The 19,328-nt window shown below is 43.7% G+C and overlaps 1 protein-coding gene across 1 annotated transcript in view; it reads left to right on the top strand.

Moving 5' to 3' along the window:
- Nucleotides 1–19,328, top strand: part of LOC141270645 (uncharacterized) — a 327,734-nt gene that overhangs the window by 287,688 nt on the left and 20,718 nt on the right. The window lies entirely within an intron of this gene.

Raw genomic sequence — 19,328 nt, 5'->3', positions numbered from 1 at the left:
CAGTCTCACCTTGAACTAGGCCTTCCGGAAGTTCTGAGGAGTCTTTTGGCACAAACAATCTTTTCTGGACTTTTCTTCCCGATTCTACCTGGACTCCACACCTCACCCCCACCATTTGGTTTGCAGGAAGATGGTTGGGCGCCAGCTTACCTTGGCTTCTTTTAGGTCCATTGTATTCTGTGCTTTCTTTACTCTATGAATCACATTTTCCGCCACGGCGTTGGTTATGGCAAGCGATGTGGCAATTGCATCCACCACCAGCGTCCCTGCCTTGTGTTTCGTGATGACCTCACTGATTACATTATAACCCAGGATAGGATCCTCTGCCATGTTCTGATCACTGGTCACAAGAAAAGGTACCAAAAGCTCAATGGTGTTGCTGTTCTTCGTGGCCCTCAGTTGGAAAGTCACTTCCACCCAGTCTATGAAAGGGATTTCAGTCTGGTTGACAGCTTTGCCGTGGAGTTCCACTGGTCCTAAGAGTTCTTTTAGCGACTGAAGGCAGGTATGTGGCAGGTAATGCCTTCTCCATTCTTCATTTAAAAGGCTCGCTTTGGCTCCTGTGTCCCACAGTGCTTTAACCAGGAGTCCATCTAGCTGGCACTGTATAAAGCACCTTTCACCGATTAGGCTGATGAGGCCATCTTTACTGACCAAGGAATCCTCCCAGGAGTACAGCATTTGACCTCCGCACTGGGCATTAAGTAACTGATGCCCCTGTCTCTCTTGAAGCTGTTGTAGATGGGAACACACTTGAGGACAGTACTGACGCAGCTGTTTTACCTCATGTGCCTTTCTGGGGTTTGGTGAGCTTTGGATTTGCTTCTGAGGCCTCCTCCGTGTCGCGATTACCAGTCGCCCCGCACTGGCAACCTCCTGTCTTTTAACCCTATTGTCCGTCTCCATGATGATCTTCAGACTGGCCACCGGGGGTCTCCAACGTCAGCTGACTCATTTTGGTGATTTTATAAGGAGACCCTTTCTTTAACTTGTGTTCCCTCTCTGACTACAAACTAGCTGCCTAATTAATTTTTTCAATTAGGACTTCGTCCAGAATGCCAGGATCTTCTAGATACTGCTTCAGCCGCAACTTGATGTCTTTGCTGATTAACCTCGTTCCCAATGATCGCAAGAACTTCTTCTGAACTAGTCCAGCATCAAACTTCTCTTCCGATACGTTTCTACATCTCTGGATGCAAACAACAGTCTATCCTTCAGTTCAATTGCTCTGAACAAGAAACTTTGGGGTGATTCATTATTTTTCTGTGAGTCGGTGGAACAATTCTGAAGTGCTCTCTTCTTTATAGTGCCCTTTTAAAATCATTTTCAGCTGTTGCAAGGTCAGTTGACTCTTCATTTCTAGCATACTACGGAGGTTCAGTCCTGGGCTGATCGCTTTCACCACCCCCTCAACGATCTCATCTGGCTGGTAGCCTTTTTGTAATCCTGCATCGATCTGGTGCAACAAGTTTATATAAGGCAGTTTCTCTTCCTGTTCACACTCTCCAATCTGTCCCAGGATCTTGAATTCTTTCCTTATGGTGATTTGTGGTGTTAGATAAATCAGGAAGACGGTCCTCTCTAACTCGAGCAAGTTAACGGTTCTGTCTGAGTCTGTCACCCATTCGGAGGTTTTGGTCGATTCCAGCAGAGCTGTTAGGGCTTTGAGATGTTCTTTCAATTCATGTAGTTCTGTCTGCGGACAGAGATTCCCGCTTTTGGTATTTGGTGCCGCCCCTCTATCCTCCAACTTCAACCCGGTTAGAAACTGTGTTAGCTCCTGTAGGAACGTCCCCATTACGTCTTCAGCTTCTTTCTCCCCTAGCTCATCCATTTTTGCATTAATGGCAGCTAACAGTTGCCTGCAGTTGTGTGTTTTAGAAATCTGTACTTCTAACATCTTTATATGTTCTGCTACTGTTCTCAATTCTTCACAGGTTAACTGAAGAAGCAGCTCACTAATTCTGTCCATTTGTATTTCCACATCCATTGCTGCTAGTGAGTTTTCTTTAGGGCTGGTCCCCTTTAACTGGTGTAGCAGAGCTGAATTGAGGTGCTGTGCTGCTGTGTTTTTCCAGACAATTTTCCGCTTCTCCCTCTACATGCTAATTCCCGCTCAGGACTCCCCGTACGGGCCACCAATGTTACACACACGCCGCTAGTTTCAGATAGGGTGAGACGAGTTTCATGAATTCGTTGGAATCCTGGGGGAATCATTACCCAGGGCAAGCATAGGCTTCAGCTTCTCTCAGGCACACAATAGATTTAATTGCTGACTAGACACATCTGACAAGAGAGAGTCTTCATAAACAGTTGAACAGTTTAATCAAGTACGGCCAGTACCATTTAACTCTTTGAAGCAACAGGCTTCAACATAGTACAGTCTATTAAAGCAGGCACAGTAATGTCAGTCTCTTCAGTAGCATAATTCAGCACAGATTAGATCTCTTTGCAGCACACTTCTATGCATACACAACCACAGGTTTTTCCTTCACAAGGACACAATAGTGCACAGCATTCTTTATCCTGCATGGAGATGGAGGGGGAGAGGATTTGATGAGGGAGATGATCCCTGTGACTTTATTCATTCCAGTCCTTAACTTTCTGCCCAAAAATACTCTCCATTGTTAGTTTAGGCAGTCTATCTTACCATGTTTAGCTTCCCTCCTGACCTAAATTCTGTTCACTTGCCTTCTGTGAGATAGAGATCACATACCACCATTCTCTTTGGCTCCAGCCAGACTAATAAACAAGTTCTCCACAATCCCCCTGGGGCTCTGCTAAACACTCCCTGTCTCCTGTGACTGTGTTAACCCCTCTACTTGCTGGATGCTTCTGAAGCACAACACTTCCTGTCTCCTGTGACTGTGTTAACTCTTATAGTTGCTGGATGCTTTTGAAGCAACAGCACTACTTCTGTATGTCATACCTTCTCTGTAGGAACATCTGGTGTTTTTTTTTTAATCACTTTCCGTGCTAAATGTAGTAGTTTTTTCTTTCAACTCTGGGAACTGATTTCTTTTTCTATACCTCTATATACCACTATACGCATATTATTGAATATTTCAATTAACCCCTTTACAGCCCATGACGTATTAATACGCGTCTGTGTCCTGGGACTTAAGAGCCTGACCCGTATTAGTACGTCATGGCGATCGCGCGTGCACACAGGCTGTGCGGGCGCGATCGCCGCCGGGTGTCAGCTGATTGTTACAGCTGACACCTGGTACTATGTGCAGGGAGCGGTCCCGCACCGCTCCCGGCACATTAACCCCTGCAATGCTGCGATCGAAGTCGATCGCAGCATTGCCGTGGCTAAGGGGAGGTGACCGCTATACTCACCTCCTCTTCCGGCCTCCAGCGCTGTCTGCCGCGGCTTCCCGGGTGTTGCCATGACGACCCGATGTCGTCATGACAACATCCGGGTCACCATACAGCAGGAAGATTTTTTGGACATGCGCAGTGCATCTCCAAACTATCTTCTCCCTGTCCAGCGCTGACAGCCTGCATGGCACAGGGATGGTGCTCCATCCCTATGCTATGCAGGCGATCAGAATAAAAAAAGTGAAAGTCCCAGAGTGGGATAAATTAAAAAAGTGTAAAAACTCTCAGAAAGTGAAAAAAATAAATAAAAAAAAAATTGTAAAAATATTTTAAAAGAAAAGAAAAAAAATAATCCACCAAAAATAAAAATATAATGTACCCATCAATAAATATTATGAAGAAAACAAAACAATAAAAGTACACATATTTGGTATCGCCGCGTCCGGAACGACCCGACCTATAAAACTGTCCCACTAGTTAACCCCTTCAGTGAACACGGTAAAAAATAAAAATAAAAAACGAAGCAAAAAACAATGCTTTATCATCATTCCCCCAAACAAAAAATGGAATAACACGTGATCAAAAAGACGAATATAAATAAAAATGGTACCGCTGAAAATGTCATCTGCCATACAGCTCCATCATCCGAAAAAATCAAAAAGTTCTAGCTCTCAGAATAAAGCGATGCAAAAAAATAATTTTTTCTATAAAATGGCTTTTATTGTGTAAAAGCGCCAAAACATAGAAAAACGATATAAATGTGGTACCGCTGTAAACGTACTGACCCGAAGAATAAAGCTACCTTATCAATTTTACCACACGCGGAGTAGAATAAAAAAATTTAAAAAAAAACAATTCCTGAATTGTTGGTTTTTGTTTATTCTGCCTCCCAAAAGCTGGAATAGAAAGCGATCAAAAAATGTCACGTGCCTGAAAATGGCACCAATAAAAATGTTAACTTGTCCCGCAAAAAACAAGCCATCACATAACTCTGTCAGCCAAAATATGGAAAAATTATAGCTCTCAAAATATGGCGATACAAAAACTAGATTTTACAAAATATGTGTCTTTTAGTGTGTGACAGCTGTCAGTCATAAAAACCCGATATGATTCTGGTATCTCTGTAGTCGCATCGACCCGAAGAATAAAGTAATCTCATCACTTATACCGCGCGAGGAATGGCGTAAAAAATAAACGCTAGGGCTGGGGTTGGGGTTAGGGTTGTGCTAATGTTAGGGTTGGGGTCAAGGTTGGGCTAGGGTAGGGTTAGGGTTGCTTTTCTTTATAAAAAATAAATAAATTACGATATGGCAACTAGTGTTGAACGCAAGTGCTCGCTACTTGAGTTTGCATCGGGTGCTCGGGTATGCATTGAGTATCGCGGGTGCTCGAGTCTCCGCCCCATATGCTCTGCGGCCAAAAAAACCTCGCGGGGATTGCCTGCCATGCTCGAGCGATCCCCGCATGTTTTTTTTGGGGTGTCTAATAACCGTGAAACATGTGGGCGGGGACTCGAGCATTTCACTTGAGCACCCGTGATACATGGTGCATACCTGAGTACCCGATGCAAACTCAAGTAGCGAGCACTTGCGCTCAAGACTAATGACAACTTATTCAATATGATGACCTAATGTCATCAAATTCTGTGTCGTACCTCTGGGTTCAAAATGTTCACTATACCCCTTGATAAAATCCTTGAGGGGTCTAGTTTCCAAAATGGGGTCACTTGTGGGGGGTTTCAACTATTTAGGCACATCAGGGGCTCTTCAAACGCGACATGGCGTCCGCTCTCGATTCCAGCCAATTTTGCGTTCAAAAAGTCACACAGTGCTCCTTCCCTTCTGAACTCTGCCGTGCGTCCAAACACTGTATTTTCCCCACATATGGGGTATTGGCGTACTCAGGAGAAACTGCACAAAATTTTTTGGGGTCCATTTTCTCCTCTTACCCTTGTGAAAATAAAAAAATTGGGGCTAAAACATCATTGTTGTGGAAAAAGTTTGATTTTTTTATTTTCACGGCTCCATGTTAAAAACTTCTGTAAAGGACTTGGGGGTTCAGGGTGCTCACCACACATCTAGATAAGTTCCCTGAGGGGTCTAGTTTCCAAAATGGTGTCACTTGTGGGGGGTTTCCACTGTTTAGGCACATCAGGGGCACATCCGCTAATTATTCAAGCAAATTTTCTATTCAAAAAGTCAAATGGCACTCCTTCCCTTCCGAACCCTGCCGCGCGCCCAAACAGTGGTTTTCCCCCACATATGGGGCATCTACTTACTCAGGAGAAATTGAACAACAAACTGCATGGTGCAATTTCTCCTGTTACCCTTATGAAAATGCAAAAGTGGGGGCTGAAAAACATTTTTGTGGGAAAAATGTGAAAATGTTATTTTTACGGCTCAATGTTATAAACTTCTGTGAAGCACCTGGGGGTTCAAGGTGCTCACCACACATCTAGATAAGTTCCCTGGGGGGTCTAGTTTCCAAAATGGTGTCACTTGTGGAGTGTTTCCACTGTTTAGGCACATCAGGGGCTCCCCAAATGCAACATGGCGTCCGCTAATTATTCAAGCAAATTTTACATTCAAAAAGTCAAATGGCGCTCCTTCCCTTCCGAACCCTGCCGTGCGCCCAAACAGTGGTTTTCCCCCACATATGGGGTATCTGCTTACTCAGGAGAAATTGCACAACAAATTTTGGGGTCCATTTTTTCCTGTTACCCCTGCAAAAACAAAAAAAAAATGGGTCTAAACTAACATTTTTGTGAAAAAAGTTAAATGTTCATTTTTTTCTTCCACATTCCAAAAATTCCTGTGAAGCACCTGAAGGGTTAATAAAGTTCTTGAATGTGGTTTTGAGCACCTTGAGGGGTGCAGTTTTTAGAATGGTGTCACTTTTGGGTATTTTCTGTCATAAAGACCCCTCAAAGTGACTTTAAATATGATGTGGTCCCTAAAAAAATGGTTTTGTAAATTTTTTTGGAAAAATTAGAAATTGCTGGTCAACTTTTAAGCCTTATAGCTCCCCAATAAAAAAAAATTGTGCTGATGTAAAGTAGACATGTGGGAAATGTTATTTATTAACTATTTTGTGTAACATATCTCTCTGATTTAAGGGCATAAAAATTAAAATTTTGAAAATTGCTAAATTTTCAAAATTTTTGCCAAATTTCCATTTTTTTCATAAATAAACGCAAGTGATATCGAAGAAATTTTACCGCAATCATGAAGTACAATATGTCACGAAAAAACAGTCTCAGAATCAGGGGGATCCGTTGAAGCGTTCCAGAGTAATTACCTCATAAAGTGACAGTGGTCAGAATTGTAAAAATTGGCCTGGTCATTAACGTGCAAGCCACCCTCGGGGGTAAAGGGGTTAATACCTCAATTTCTGCAGTAACTTAACCCACAAAAAGTTGCACTGTAAAGCATAACTAGAATATGTGATCGGTGTCACTCAATGTAATCTGACCTTTAGGATTCATTTACCACCAGAGGTCTTGTAAATGTAGAATAATTTTATAGTCTATAAACCAAAGTCTGAATATTCTAGACAACTGCTCTTCATTTATTGGCCACACGTCTTCCTCTCATTTACTTTTTGCTGGAGCAAAGGTTGTTCCACGATTTTTTTTTTTTCACATTTTAAACAAAGATATGAAAAACACACAAACAAGGGTATACAAATGTTGAAGTAAACTAGCTACAGCTACATTTCTTTTCACAACTTTTCCTTTTCAATTTTATTGATCTTCTGCACAATTTACACGTTATCTTTTCTGAAGAATGTTGTTTAAAGACATTTTCTCCACAAATGGTACAGTAACATTCAGTTTTCCTGTCTTTGTTGGACAAATAAAACAACGCTTTAGTTTTCTTTCTCCTGGCTCTGGAATTGCCTGAAAATGGAATACGCCACATCGTTTCATAGCTGCTCTAGTTTGCTTTGGCAAGCATTTTTATGTTGCTTTGCGGCATCATGTGAGGCATTACAAGTTCACGGCAAAGGTCCTTCAATAATAGGCATCTCCTGTATTTCCTCCTAGTATAGAAATCGGGATGAGTTTCAGTATAAATAATGTAGGAATTAGGAAGGGCTGTAATAATGTAGGAATAATGTAAGAAGGGCTGATACATCAAGCATATCTGAAAAAATGACTACAGGCCAACGTTTTGTTTGCCTCTTGCATGAATATTCTCCAACCATTTCATCCATCTTGTCCACACCTCCTTTAGTTTTATTATAGTGCAGGTTGATTTCTCGTTTCTGTTTCCTGTTATTGCTGCCAATACTGGATCATGATGCACGGTGCTGAGTAATATAACAGATTTTTCCTTCTTCACTTTCTAAGACACCATTGTTGCTGAAACCAAAGACACTATCATAAAGTGCTCGCTGTGGAATATGCTTCATCACCGGAGGAATATCTTGTCGATTTGGCTTCATAATACCAACAACTGTAAGATTTTTTTCAAGCAAAAAATTGCCAAGTTCAACATTAGTAAAGAAATTGTCCATTGTAATGTTTCTACCAGAATTGTAAATTGGTACAGCAAGATTTTTTACAATGTCAGAACCTAGGTCTTTCTACACTGGAGTGCCAACTTCTTTGCCACAGTAGATAAGCCCATTCATCCCATAAACATTTGCAGAATCACACATCCAGAATATTTTTATTTCATACTTGGCTGGTTTACTAGGCATGTATTGAATGAACTTGCAACGTCCTCTGTAGGCTACAAGCTGCTGATCCACTGTTACATTATCACTAGGATTGTAGAGCTTGGTACAATTCTTGATAAAAATATTTCAGATTTAACTGATAGGTGCTAATTGATCAGTTTCCAACCTCGCAGGACGAGTTCGCTTATCAAATCGAAGGCTTCTCCGAACTTCCTCATATCTATCCACTGACATTGTTGCTTTGTAGGGTGGATCAGAAAGTGGGTCCAGAAATAATTCTCTGATAGGAACATCATAAGATTTTTTACACCTTGCCAGAAGTGATAGTCCAATATAAGCATACAATTCCTCTTTTGAGATATTTTGCCATGTTTTGCCTTATGATGTTGGGAAAGAGGAGTCAGTCTCCCTCCCAAGATCACATGGCCATTACATCACAGGTCTTTCAACACACAGGCATGATCCACCCCCCTCCCCAGCAGTCATACAGGCACGTGGAAGCCACACACAATACTGAGCCTCATTTTGACTTGTTTTAAGGATATTACATCAAAATTGGATCAGCCTGTAGTGTGTTTTTCCACTTTAATTTTGGGGGTGACTCCAAATCCAGGCCTCCATTGGTTAATAAATTTGATTTCCATTGATGATTTGTGTGTGATTTTGTTGTCAGCACATTCAACTTTGTACAGTACAAAGTATTCAATGAAAATATTTCATTCATTCAGATCTAGGATGTGTTATTTGAGTGTTCCCTTTATTTTTTTGAGCAGTGTATATATATATATATATATATGCATACACACAATTGTGCTCAAAAGTTTACATACCCCGGCAGAGTTTTTCCTTTCTTGGCCTTGTTTCAGAGAGTATGAATGATAAAAAAAAACTTTTTCTCCACTGATGGTTATTGGTTGGGTGACGCCATTTATTGTCAAACTACTGTTTTCTCTTTTTAAATCTCAATGACAACAAAAAACATCCAAATGACCCTGATCAAAAGTTCACATACCCCGTGGTGATTTTGGCCTGGTAACATACACAGAATTTGATACAAATGGGTTTGAATGGCTACTAAAGGTAACTTCCTCACCTGTGACCTGTTTGCTTGTAATCAGTGTGTGTGCATAAAAGCTGAGTGAGTTTCTGGGATCCAGACAGACTCTTGCATCCGTCATCCAGACACTGGATGTTTCTGACGTTTCTGGATTGTGAGTCATGGGGAAAGCAAAAGAATTGTCAACGGATCTACGGGAACAGGTAGTTGAACTGTATAACACAGGAAAGGGATACAAAAAAATATCAAAGGAATTGATAATGCCAGTCAGCAGCGTTCAAACTGTGATTAACAAATGGAAAATCAGGGGCTCTGTAAAAACCAAACCATGGTCAGGTAGACCAACAAAGAACCTCCTTACCTACAGTAAAGCAAGGAGGTGGATCGCTGATGTTTTGGAGATGTGTGAGCTACAAAGTCACAGGAAACTTGGTAAAAGTTGAAGGAAAGATGAATGCAGCACGTTATCAGCAAATACTGGAGGCAAATTTGCACTCATCAGCCCAGAAGCTGCGCATGGGACGTACTTGGACGTTCCAACATGACAACGATTCAAAACACAAGGCCAAGTCGACCTGTCATTGGCTACAGCAGAACAAAGTGAAAGTTCTGGAGTGGCCATCTCAGTCTCCTTTCCTCAATATCATTGAGCCACTCTGGGGAGATCTCAAGCGCGCAGTTCATGCTAGACAGTCCAGGAATTTACAGGAACTGGAGGTTTTTTGCAAATAAGAATTGGCAGCTTTACCATCTGAGAAATTAAAGAACTTCATCCACAACTACCACAGAAGACTTCAAGCTGTCATTAATGTTAGAGAGGGGACATTACACGGTATTAAGAACTGGGGTATGTGAACTTTTGATCAGGGTCATTTGGATGTTTTTGGTTGTCATTAAGATTTAAAAAGAGAAAACACAGTAGTTTGATAGTAAATGGCTTCACCCAACCAATAACCATAAGTGGAGAAAAAGTTTTTTTGTGATCATTCATATTCTCTGAAACAAGGCCAAGAAAGAAAAAATTCCGTGAGAGCCAGAAATCTTGCTTGTTTGTAGGTGACCAAATACTTATTTTCCACCAAAATTTGAAAAAAATTCTTTCCAAATCAAACAATGTGATTTTCAGGATTTGTTTTCTCATTTTGTCTCTCATAGTTGAGGTCTACCTATGAGGTCAATTACAGGCCTCTCTCATCTTTTTAAATGGGAGAACTTGCACAATTGGTGGCTGACTAAATACTTTTTTTCCCCACTGTAGTTTCCTAGATACAGTATGAGCCCCCATATAACCTCCTCTATACAGTATGAACCCCCACATAGCCTCCTATATACAGTATGAGCCTGCACAGCCTCCTATATACAGTATGAGCCCGCACATAGCCTCCTATATACAGTATGAACCCACACATAGGTCGCTCTATAAAGTATGAGCCAAAAATATACCTCCCTAGATACAGTATGAGCCCCATATATCCTCTTATATACAGTATGAGCCCCCACATAACTTCCTATATACAGTATGAGCAAGCACATAGCTGCCTATATATCTTATGACCCCCCACATAGCCTCCTATGTACAGCATGAGCCTACACATAGCTTCCCATATACAGTATGAGCCCCATATAGTCTTCTATATACAGTATGAGTCCTTACATAGGCTCCTATACAGTATGAGCCCTCACATAGCCCCATGTATACAGTATGCACCCCCATAACTTCCTATATACAGTATGAACCCTCACATAGCAACCTATATACTGTACAAGCCCTCACATAGCCCCCTACATACTTTATGCACCCCTATAACTTCCTATATACAGTATGAACCCCCACATAGCAACCTATATATAGTGCGAACCCTCACATAGCCCATATATACAGGCACACATCTGATCCCATACACAAAAAAAAAACATACTTACCTCACTTCCATTCCCAATGCACTCTGTTCTGGTCCCCGAGGCTCAACTTCTACTTGTGGCCAGCACGCACATCATGGCGCGTGCCGGACGATGACATCATCGTGCTGGCACATCAAAGCAGAGGCGACGGGAGCTCCCCTGGAGCTGCGCTGCCATTCTGTATCGTTGCCAGCAGAGCTTCAGAAAAGCCACCTGTTAGGATACATGTTCACAATGGAGGCGAGCAAAACAATATAATGAGGTCAATCAGGCCATGGGCACCCCAGAGTCCCAGGCCCTGGGGGGTAGCCCAGATTGCCCTCATTATAATTCACCTACACTCTACAGGAGAAAGAGACTTACCCAGTGACCCTGGAGATGGAAAATTATTCTACCGTACAAACTGTGTTTCACTTTGCAACTGCTGATCTGTGATGGCTCAGGTACTGACCACCACTGTACAAGGTGTGATAATCTGTAAGATATCATAGCTGCAGGGAATTATGGGGAGGTCCATGCAGCAATGCAAAATGACGTTCGCCCACTCTTCAGTGCTTCAGCAGTGTGGGAAATGGTGCCGGGAAAGTTTTCTTTTATTTGGGAAATCGCAAATTGAATTTTAAATTGTTCGAATTCACGTGAAGCCGCAGATTTCAGGAAATTCAAATAGAAAATGAACTTTCGAGGATTGATCCACTCATCTCTACTTAGTACTAATTTATGTTTTTTTAATGTTTTGTTACTTTTGCTAAAAACACTGTTTTACAAAAATAAAATTTGTTTTCTAACACAGGATATCAAAAACGGATTGTGTGAACAAGTTCTAAATAAGAGAATGTAAGTAAAGTCTACCAATATGCATCAAATCTATAACACAGAGATCGCTGGACCCTCGGGACTGAGCTCAAGGCAGAGAAATGGGGCTCTAAGGGGGAAACTGGGTGTGCCAAGGGGGAAACACAAGGGGGACTAAGCTTCGCAAACCTCTGACTCACAAAAGAGTCATCCTACAGTGCTCAAGAGAGGAAAAAACCCCTGTGGAGGAAACCTCTAGGGAACCATGGCCAAAGGATTGCCCTTCCCTTGGGCTTAGAAGCTTATTGTTAACATTAAAGGGAAGGTGCCATAAAAAAAAAAAATTTTTTTCAACAATTAAAAAAAAATGTAGAGCAATAATGTTTTGATTTAAAAAAAAAATAATTTGTTTTTAATGAAGTAAAGTATGAAAATTAATTTAAAAAGGTTTGGTATTTCCATTATTAAACACTAGGTGGAGCAGCTGCTGAAATTTGCTATGAAAACACAGTGTACAACTAGCTCAAATTACGACTGCAGTAAATGTGGGCTGGTGCTCACGTGTGTGATGTCACTCCTCTCCTCCCCTTCTGGGTGTTTGCAACTGGATAAGAAAGGATGAAGTTTAGGATCACAGTGTGGAGCCATTTTGTTGGTGACTGCCAGTGATACTGACAAGTACAGTGTCACCGAGGACGGACGGCAGCACTGATTCTGATAGATGGTGCTGCTAGCTGTATCATAAACTGGGGTTAGATACGCGGAGTGTATCACACACTGGTATTATTCATAGCACATGATACACTACACGTATCTAGCCTCAGTGTAATGTATCACATGATGTGATTAGATACACCAGTCTGGGGAGTATCGCACATGATGATGGGATTAGATATACTGGTCTGGGGAGTATCACACATGATGATGGGTTTAGATACAGTACAAACCAAAAGTTTGGACACACCTTCTCATTTAAAGATTTTTCTGTATTTTCATGACTATGAAAGTTGTACAGTCACACTGAAGGCATCAAAACTATGAATTAACACATGTGGAATTATATACTTAACAAAAAAGTGTGAAACAACTGAAAATATGTCTTATATTCTAGGTTCTTCAAAGTAGCCACCTTTTGCTTTGATGACTGCTTTGCACACTCTTGGCATTCTCTTGTTGAGCTTCAAGAGGTAGTCACCGGAAATGGTCTTCCAACAATCTTGAAGGAGTTCCCAGAGATGCTTAGCACTTGTTGGCCCTTTTGCCTTCACTCTGCGGTCCAGCTCACCCCAAACCATCTCCGAAGGCTGTGATGAGTAGTGACCTCAGTAACTACATCGCTCATCAGAGTCGCCGAGCCCTCTGTTTAATGGTCCCATATAGTGCCCCACAGTCTAATGGTCCCATATAGTGCCCCACAGTCTAATGGTCCCATATAGTGCCCCACAGTCTAATGGTCCCATATAGTGCCCCACACTCTAATGGTCCCACATAGTGCCCCACAGTCTAATGGCCCCACATAGTGATCCACAGTATAAAGGCCCCACAGTATAATGGCTCCATATAGTGCTCCACAGTCTAATGGCCCCATATAGTGCACCACAGTATAAAGGCCCCACAGTATAATGGCCCCATATAGTGCACCACAGTATAATGGCCCCATATAGTGCCCCACAGTATAATGGCTCTATAATGCCCCACAGTATAATGGCCCTATAGTGCCCCACAGTATAATGGCCCCACATAGTGCACCACAACATAATGGCCCTATATAGTGAACCATAGTATCTCTGTCCTGTATTGATTTGAATAGGAGGCAGATATGTAGTACCAAGCATTGGCCACTACAAGAAGACGGAGTAGCTCGGCAAGTGAGTACTTCCTCCTGGCTTTAGTAGCTGATTGGCAGGGGTGCTGGGTGTCAGGCAAGGTTTCCAGACTGGAAAGCCATAGCTCAGGAAGGAGCTGGAGGCTGTGCTACAACCTGTGTGGGTGAACCCCACATCCATATGGACTGTGCTATCGTTTATCTTTTGTTTTGTCATTTTGCCAGTAAGGCCGTGTTTATTTTTGCTGGAGCTGCAGGCCTTTATGCCATACAATAAACCTGCAGAGAAAACCGGGTTCCTGAGTTCACCCTTGAAAGCGGCAGAGTGAATCATCTTACCACAACAGTGATACCAGTTGTTGCTTTGTGACTATTAGGAGATGTTTGTAAATGTAACCCTCTAAACAGCTTATATGCGCATGCGCTGCAGCACGCTGGACAGCTTAGTACACAGAAGCAAGGATATCACTGATCTGCAGAGACACACGATCTCCTGCCCGGCGCCTGACGTCCGATGTATATCAGCTATGGATCAGCAGAGAAAGGGAGGCACCATGAATCTTTTTAACCCAAGGACGCAGAGTTTCGTTAAGTGTATTCTCCCACCCATTGCACTTAGCGCCTGCTAAAAACATGGATTTCTCAAAATTCAGGGAATGTGGTGATAATATAAAGGTACCAATGAGTTCAACTTTCTCCGGGCTACATTTGCATATAAACAGTTGGGGGTGGGGGGAAGGTCAAACTTAAGAAAACACAATTGTTGCCACTATTTTATGACCCACAGTGTTGGTCAGGAAGAAAGGTTTGTTAGTATGTTTTTATATTTCATGAATTTTCATTCAGGATCCACTTGCAGTTTGACCTAGGGACTAGAATCCTTAACAGGAGGATGATTAAATGATAAGCATCCATCTAATGGTATTTTCTATTCCTGTAACAGTAGTATGACATGTTATAGGATGAACTCAATATGTCTCCTTCAACCATAACTTAAGAAAGAGTCCTGACTTTAGCACTTAATGGCAGTAGCTGTTCCAAAACAGAAGAAATACTAAAATACTAGGCAGATCAGAGCATAGTTGTTCCTCTGGATAAGCCCAGATGCAAAGACTGAGGCAAAGGAAGCTGGATCTGGGTCCAGAAACACGAGGTCTCTATAACCAGAATCAAGGCCAGAGACAAAGTGTAAAGAGGTAGGCTGGAGACACAAGGTACGAGGCACGATGCCAGCGTCCCGAGGCACAAAGCCAGAGGCATAAGCCAGAGGCATAAAGCACCAAGCCACAGGCTCAAGGCACAAAGCCATAGGCACAAAGCCACAGGCTCAATGCACAAAGCCACAGGCTCAAGGCACAAAGCCTCAGGCTCAAAGCCACAGGCTCAAGGCACAAAGCCACAAGCACAAAGCGACAGGCTCAACGCACAAAGCCATAGGCACAAAGCCACAGGCTCAAGGCACAAAGCCATAGGCACAAGGCACAAAGTCATAGGCACAAAGCCACAGGCTCAAGGCACAAAGCCATAGGCACCAAGCCACAGGCTCAAGGCACAAAGCCATAGGCACAAAGCCACAGGCTCAAGGCCATAGGCACAAAGTCACAGGCTCAAGGCACAAAGCCACAGGCTCAAGGCACAAAGCCATAGGCTCGCTCAAGGCACAGAGCCATAGGCACAAAGCAATAAGCTCGCTCAAGGCACAAAGGGCACAGAGGCACCATGAAGTACAATGAGGTACAGAGGTACTACGAGGTACTATAAGGCTCAGAGGCACTATAAAGCACAATGGCACCATGAGGTGCTATGAGGCCCTATAAGGCACAGAGGTACAATGATGCACCATGAGGCACTACAAGGCACAGACTAGGGCCGTGTTTGAAGGTGCTAGACAAGACTAGATTCAGTTTCAATCAAGAGAGTAATTCATCTGAACTCAGGCTATACCTCCTACATGAGTAGTACACCTCAATTGTCAGACTAGCCCCACTTGAAGGAGCCAATTTAATAAGGCGCAGCTGGAGGGCAGACTTAATGGAGACAATGTGCTGAATTAAAACCATATGTCGTATGGATAGAGTAGTTAGACTGATGCTGGTCTGCAGACAACAGTGAAGCATGTGTTTATTCAACCCTAAGGATAGACAAACATGCTTATCAGAAGTCAAACTGTGAAGCCCTGTGCAGCCATCATGTGACTAACTTCAGCACATGAGGCCCTAGGCCCAGCTTTGGCATAAAGGCATGAGGCTAGTAACCGTGCAGAAGCCTAGCCCGTAGAGACAATATTTACACCGTGCACTTACCTGTGCTGGCTCCACACCCATTAGAAGAACAGGTGGAGCTGGTAGTGCCAAGAGCCCACCATGGAGGGAAGCAGCGTCACACTGGGGATGCTGCATTATTGCAGAGGGTGCACAGGCTGGCTGTTGGCTGAGGGACCTCAGCCCAGAGAGGTGTCGGCCCCGGACCGCTTGACAGAGGAAAGGGAAGGCCGAGACCACCCGATCCCCCTGAGTCCGAAGAACGAAGCTCCACTTTTGAATGCATGCCGCAAGCATCACTGGATGTGCGTCCAAGGAATGTAGCATGATGCTGAAAGCCCTCCACCGAGGGAAGCGGTGAACCCATTTCCCGCTCTACTGACCTGGCTGAGGGACCCCTGCCTAGTGAGGTATCAGTCCGGGCCTCTCCACAGAGGGAAGGGAAGAGATTGATCCCCTCCGATCCCCCTGAGCTCCCAGGTAATCTTTGCACTGATGCGCATTCCTCTCCTGCGTCTGTCCTACAAGGGACAAGAAAAAGACTGGAGGTGGGAACGGACTTTTAACCTCTCCGTGATCCTGTCACGTTATAGGTCAAGGAAGGACTACCTCCTACCGTGCTGTCCTGAGGGACGTACTGGAAAAATGTAATAAAACTGTAACGCTGAGGCTGTGTTTACATGCAACGCAATAAAAAAAACTTCTCTGATTATGGTGCATTTGCTGCATTTCTTTTATGCATTTTCCCACTTATTTGATGCGATTTTGTTGCAGAGTTTTTTAAATAGTATAGAAAAGCATTGATTCTGCACTTAAAAATGCAGCACTGTTTTTTTCTTCATGCGTTTTTTTCAGAAGAGGCCCATAGAGAAAAATGCACCAAAACCGCAGAGCTCAGCAGCGTCTTTAGACCACAGGGGTGGAGATTTCATGGAATCACGTCCACTTTGCTTGGACATTTAGACCTTGTTCACATGTAGCGTAAATGCTGCATATTTTCTTCTGCTGTTTTTACTCAAAAATTCTGCTGTGTTTAACTGAGCAAAGTGGATGTGATTTCATGAGAACTGCGCCCGCTATTAGAATTCAACAAACAGTATTTTACATTATTTAGAAGATGGTATTATCTATGTTTCTATCTCTCCACCTGTTTTTACAGATGTTTTTCCTTTCCTTGCCTTTCCCATTCATTTTCTCCCCCTCCTACCTCGTAAATGTTTTATATACAGTATATAAGGTATCTTATATGTGTATTTTAATTTCTTTCCCTTGCTCATCCTATACATACCAATCTTTTTCATTTCCCTTCTATCCCTTTTACTTTTTCCCTAATAAACCAAATTTTTCCTTCCCTCTTCTCCTCCTTAACCCTTTCCACCCATTATTTTACCTATATCTTTCATCCCTTTAAATTTAGCTTTTTTGCTGTTATTTTGTTCTTGCTTGCTTCTATATTTCTGTGTATTTATGTCTCCCCCCCCTTTTTCTATATTACTGTGTATTTATAATATGTCTCCCCCTTATTCTATATTTCTGTGTATTTATGTCTCCCCCCTTGTTCTATATTTCTGTGTATTTATGTCTCCCCCCTTCTTCTATATTACTGTGTATTTATGTCTCCCCCATTTATATATTACTGTGTATTTATAATGTCTCCCCCTTCTTCTATACTACTGTGTATTTATGTCTCCCCCTTTTTCTATATTACTGTGTATTTATAATGTCTCCCCATTTTCTATATTACTGTGTATTTATATGTCTCCCCTTCTTCTATATTACTGTGTATTTATGTCTCCCCCTTCTTCTATATTACTGTGTATTTATAATGTATCCCCCCCTTCTTCTATATTACTGTGTATTTATAATATGTCTCCCCCTTTTTCTATATTACTGTGTATTTATAATATGTCTCCCCCCTTTTTTCTATATTACTGTGTATTTATAATATGTCTCCCCCCTTTTTCTATATTACTGTGTATTTATAATATGTCTCCCCCCTTCTTCTAGATTACTCTGTATTTATAATATGTCTCCCCCTTCTATATTACTGTGTATACACACACGGCTCCGCTCCATACACATCGTACACACACGGCTCCGCACACGTCATACACAAGCGGCTTTGCTCCTCTCACCTCGTACACACGCGGCTCCTCTCACCTCGTATACACGCGGCTCCGCTCCACACACCTCGCTTCGTACACACATGGCTCTGTACACCTAGTACACCGGTGGCTCCGCTCTGTACACCTCGTACACATGCAGCTTTTTTTCCTTTCTAAGTGTATAATAACGTACACACGCGACTCCGCTCCGCACACCTAGTACACACATGGCTCCGTACCCATGCGGCTTTTTTTCCTTTCTAAGTGTATAATAACGTACACACGCGGCTCCTCTCACCTCGCACTCACGCGACTCCGCTCCGCACACCTCGCTTCGTACACACATGGCTCTGTATACCTCGTAAATCAACGACTCCGCTCCGTACAACGTACAGATGCGGCTTTTTTTCCTTTCTAAGTGTATAATAACGTACACATGTAGCTGCTCTCACCTCATACACACGCGGCTCCGCTCAAGTCACACACATGCTGTTCCGCACACGTTGTACACACGTGGCTCCACTCCGTACACCTCGTATACCTGCGGCTCTGCTCCGTACACCTCGTACACATGCGGCTCCGCTCCATGCACCTCGTACACGCGCGGCTCCGCTCCTTGCACATCGTACACGCGCGGCTCCGCTCCGTACGCCTCATACACGCGTGGCTCTGCTTCGAACGCCTCGTACACGCGTGACTCCGCTCCGTACGCCTGCGTACACGCGCGGCTCCGCTCCGTACGCCTCGTACACGCGCGGCTTCGCTCCGTACGCCTCGTACACGCGCGGCTCCGCTCCGTACGCCTCGTACACGCGCGGCTGCGCTCCGTACGCCTCGTACACACGAAGCTCCGCTCCGTATGCCTCGTACACGCGCGGCTCCGCTCCGTACGCCTCGTACACACGCGGCTCCGCTCCGTACGCCTCGTACATGCGCGGCTCTGCTCTGTACACCTCGTACACGCGCGGCTTCGCTCCGTACACCTCGTACACATGGCTCCGCTCCGTACACCTCGTACACGCGCGGCTCCGCTCCGTACACCTCGTACACACGCGGCTCCGCTCCGTACACCTCGTACACACGCGGCTCCGCTCCGTACACCTCGTACACACGCGGCTCCGCTCCGTACGCCTCGTACACACGCGGCTCTGCTCCGTACGCCTCGTACACACGCGGCTCCGCTCCGTACACCTCGTACACACGCGGCTCTGCTCCGTACACCTCATACACATGCGGCTCCGCTCCGTACGCCTCGTACACGCGTGGCCTCGCTCCGTACACCTCGTACACACGCGGCTCCGCTCCGTACACCTCATACACACGCGGCTCCGCTCCGTACACCTCGTACACGCGCGGCTCCGCTCCGTACACCTCGT

Source organism: Phyllobates terribilis, unplaced genomic scaffold (assembly GCF_046119375.1).
Source record: "Phyllobates terribilis strain yellow unplaced genomic scaffold, ASM4611937v1 Scaffold_5__5_contigs__length_657084704, whole genome shotgun sequence".
Taxonomy (NCBI): Eukaryota; Metazoa; Chordata; class Amphibia; order Anura; family Dendrobatidae; genus Phyllobates; species Phyllobates terribilis.
This window is presented reverse-complemented; position numbering and strand designations above follow the sequence as displayed.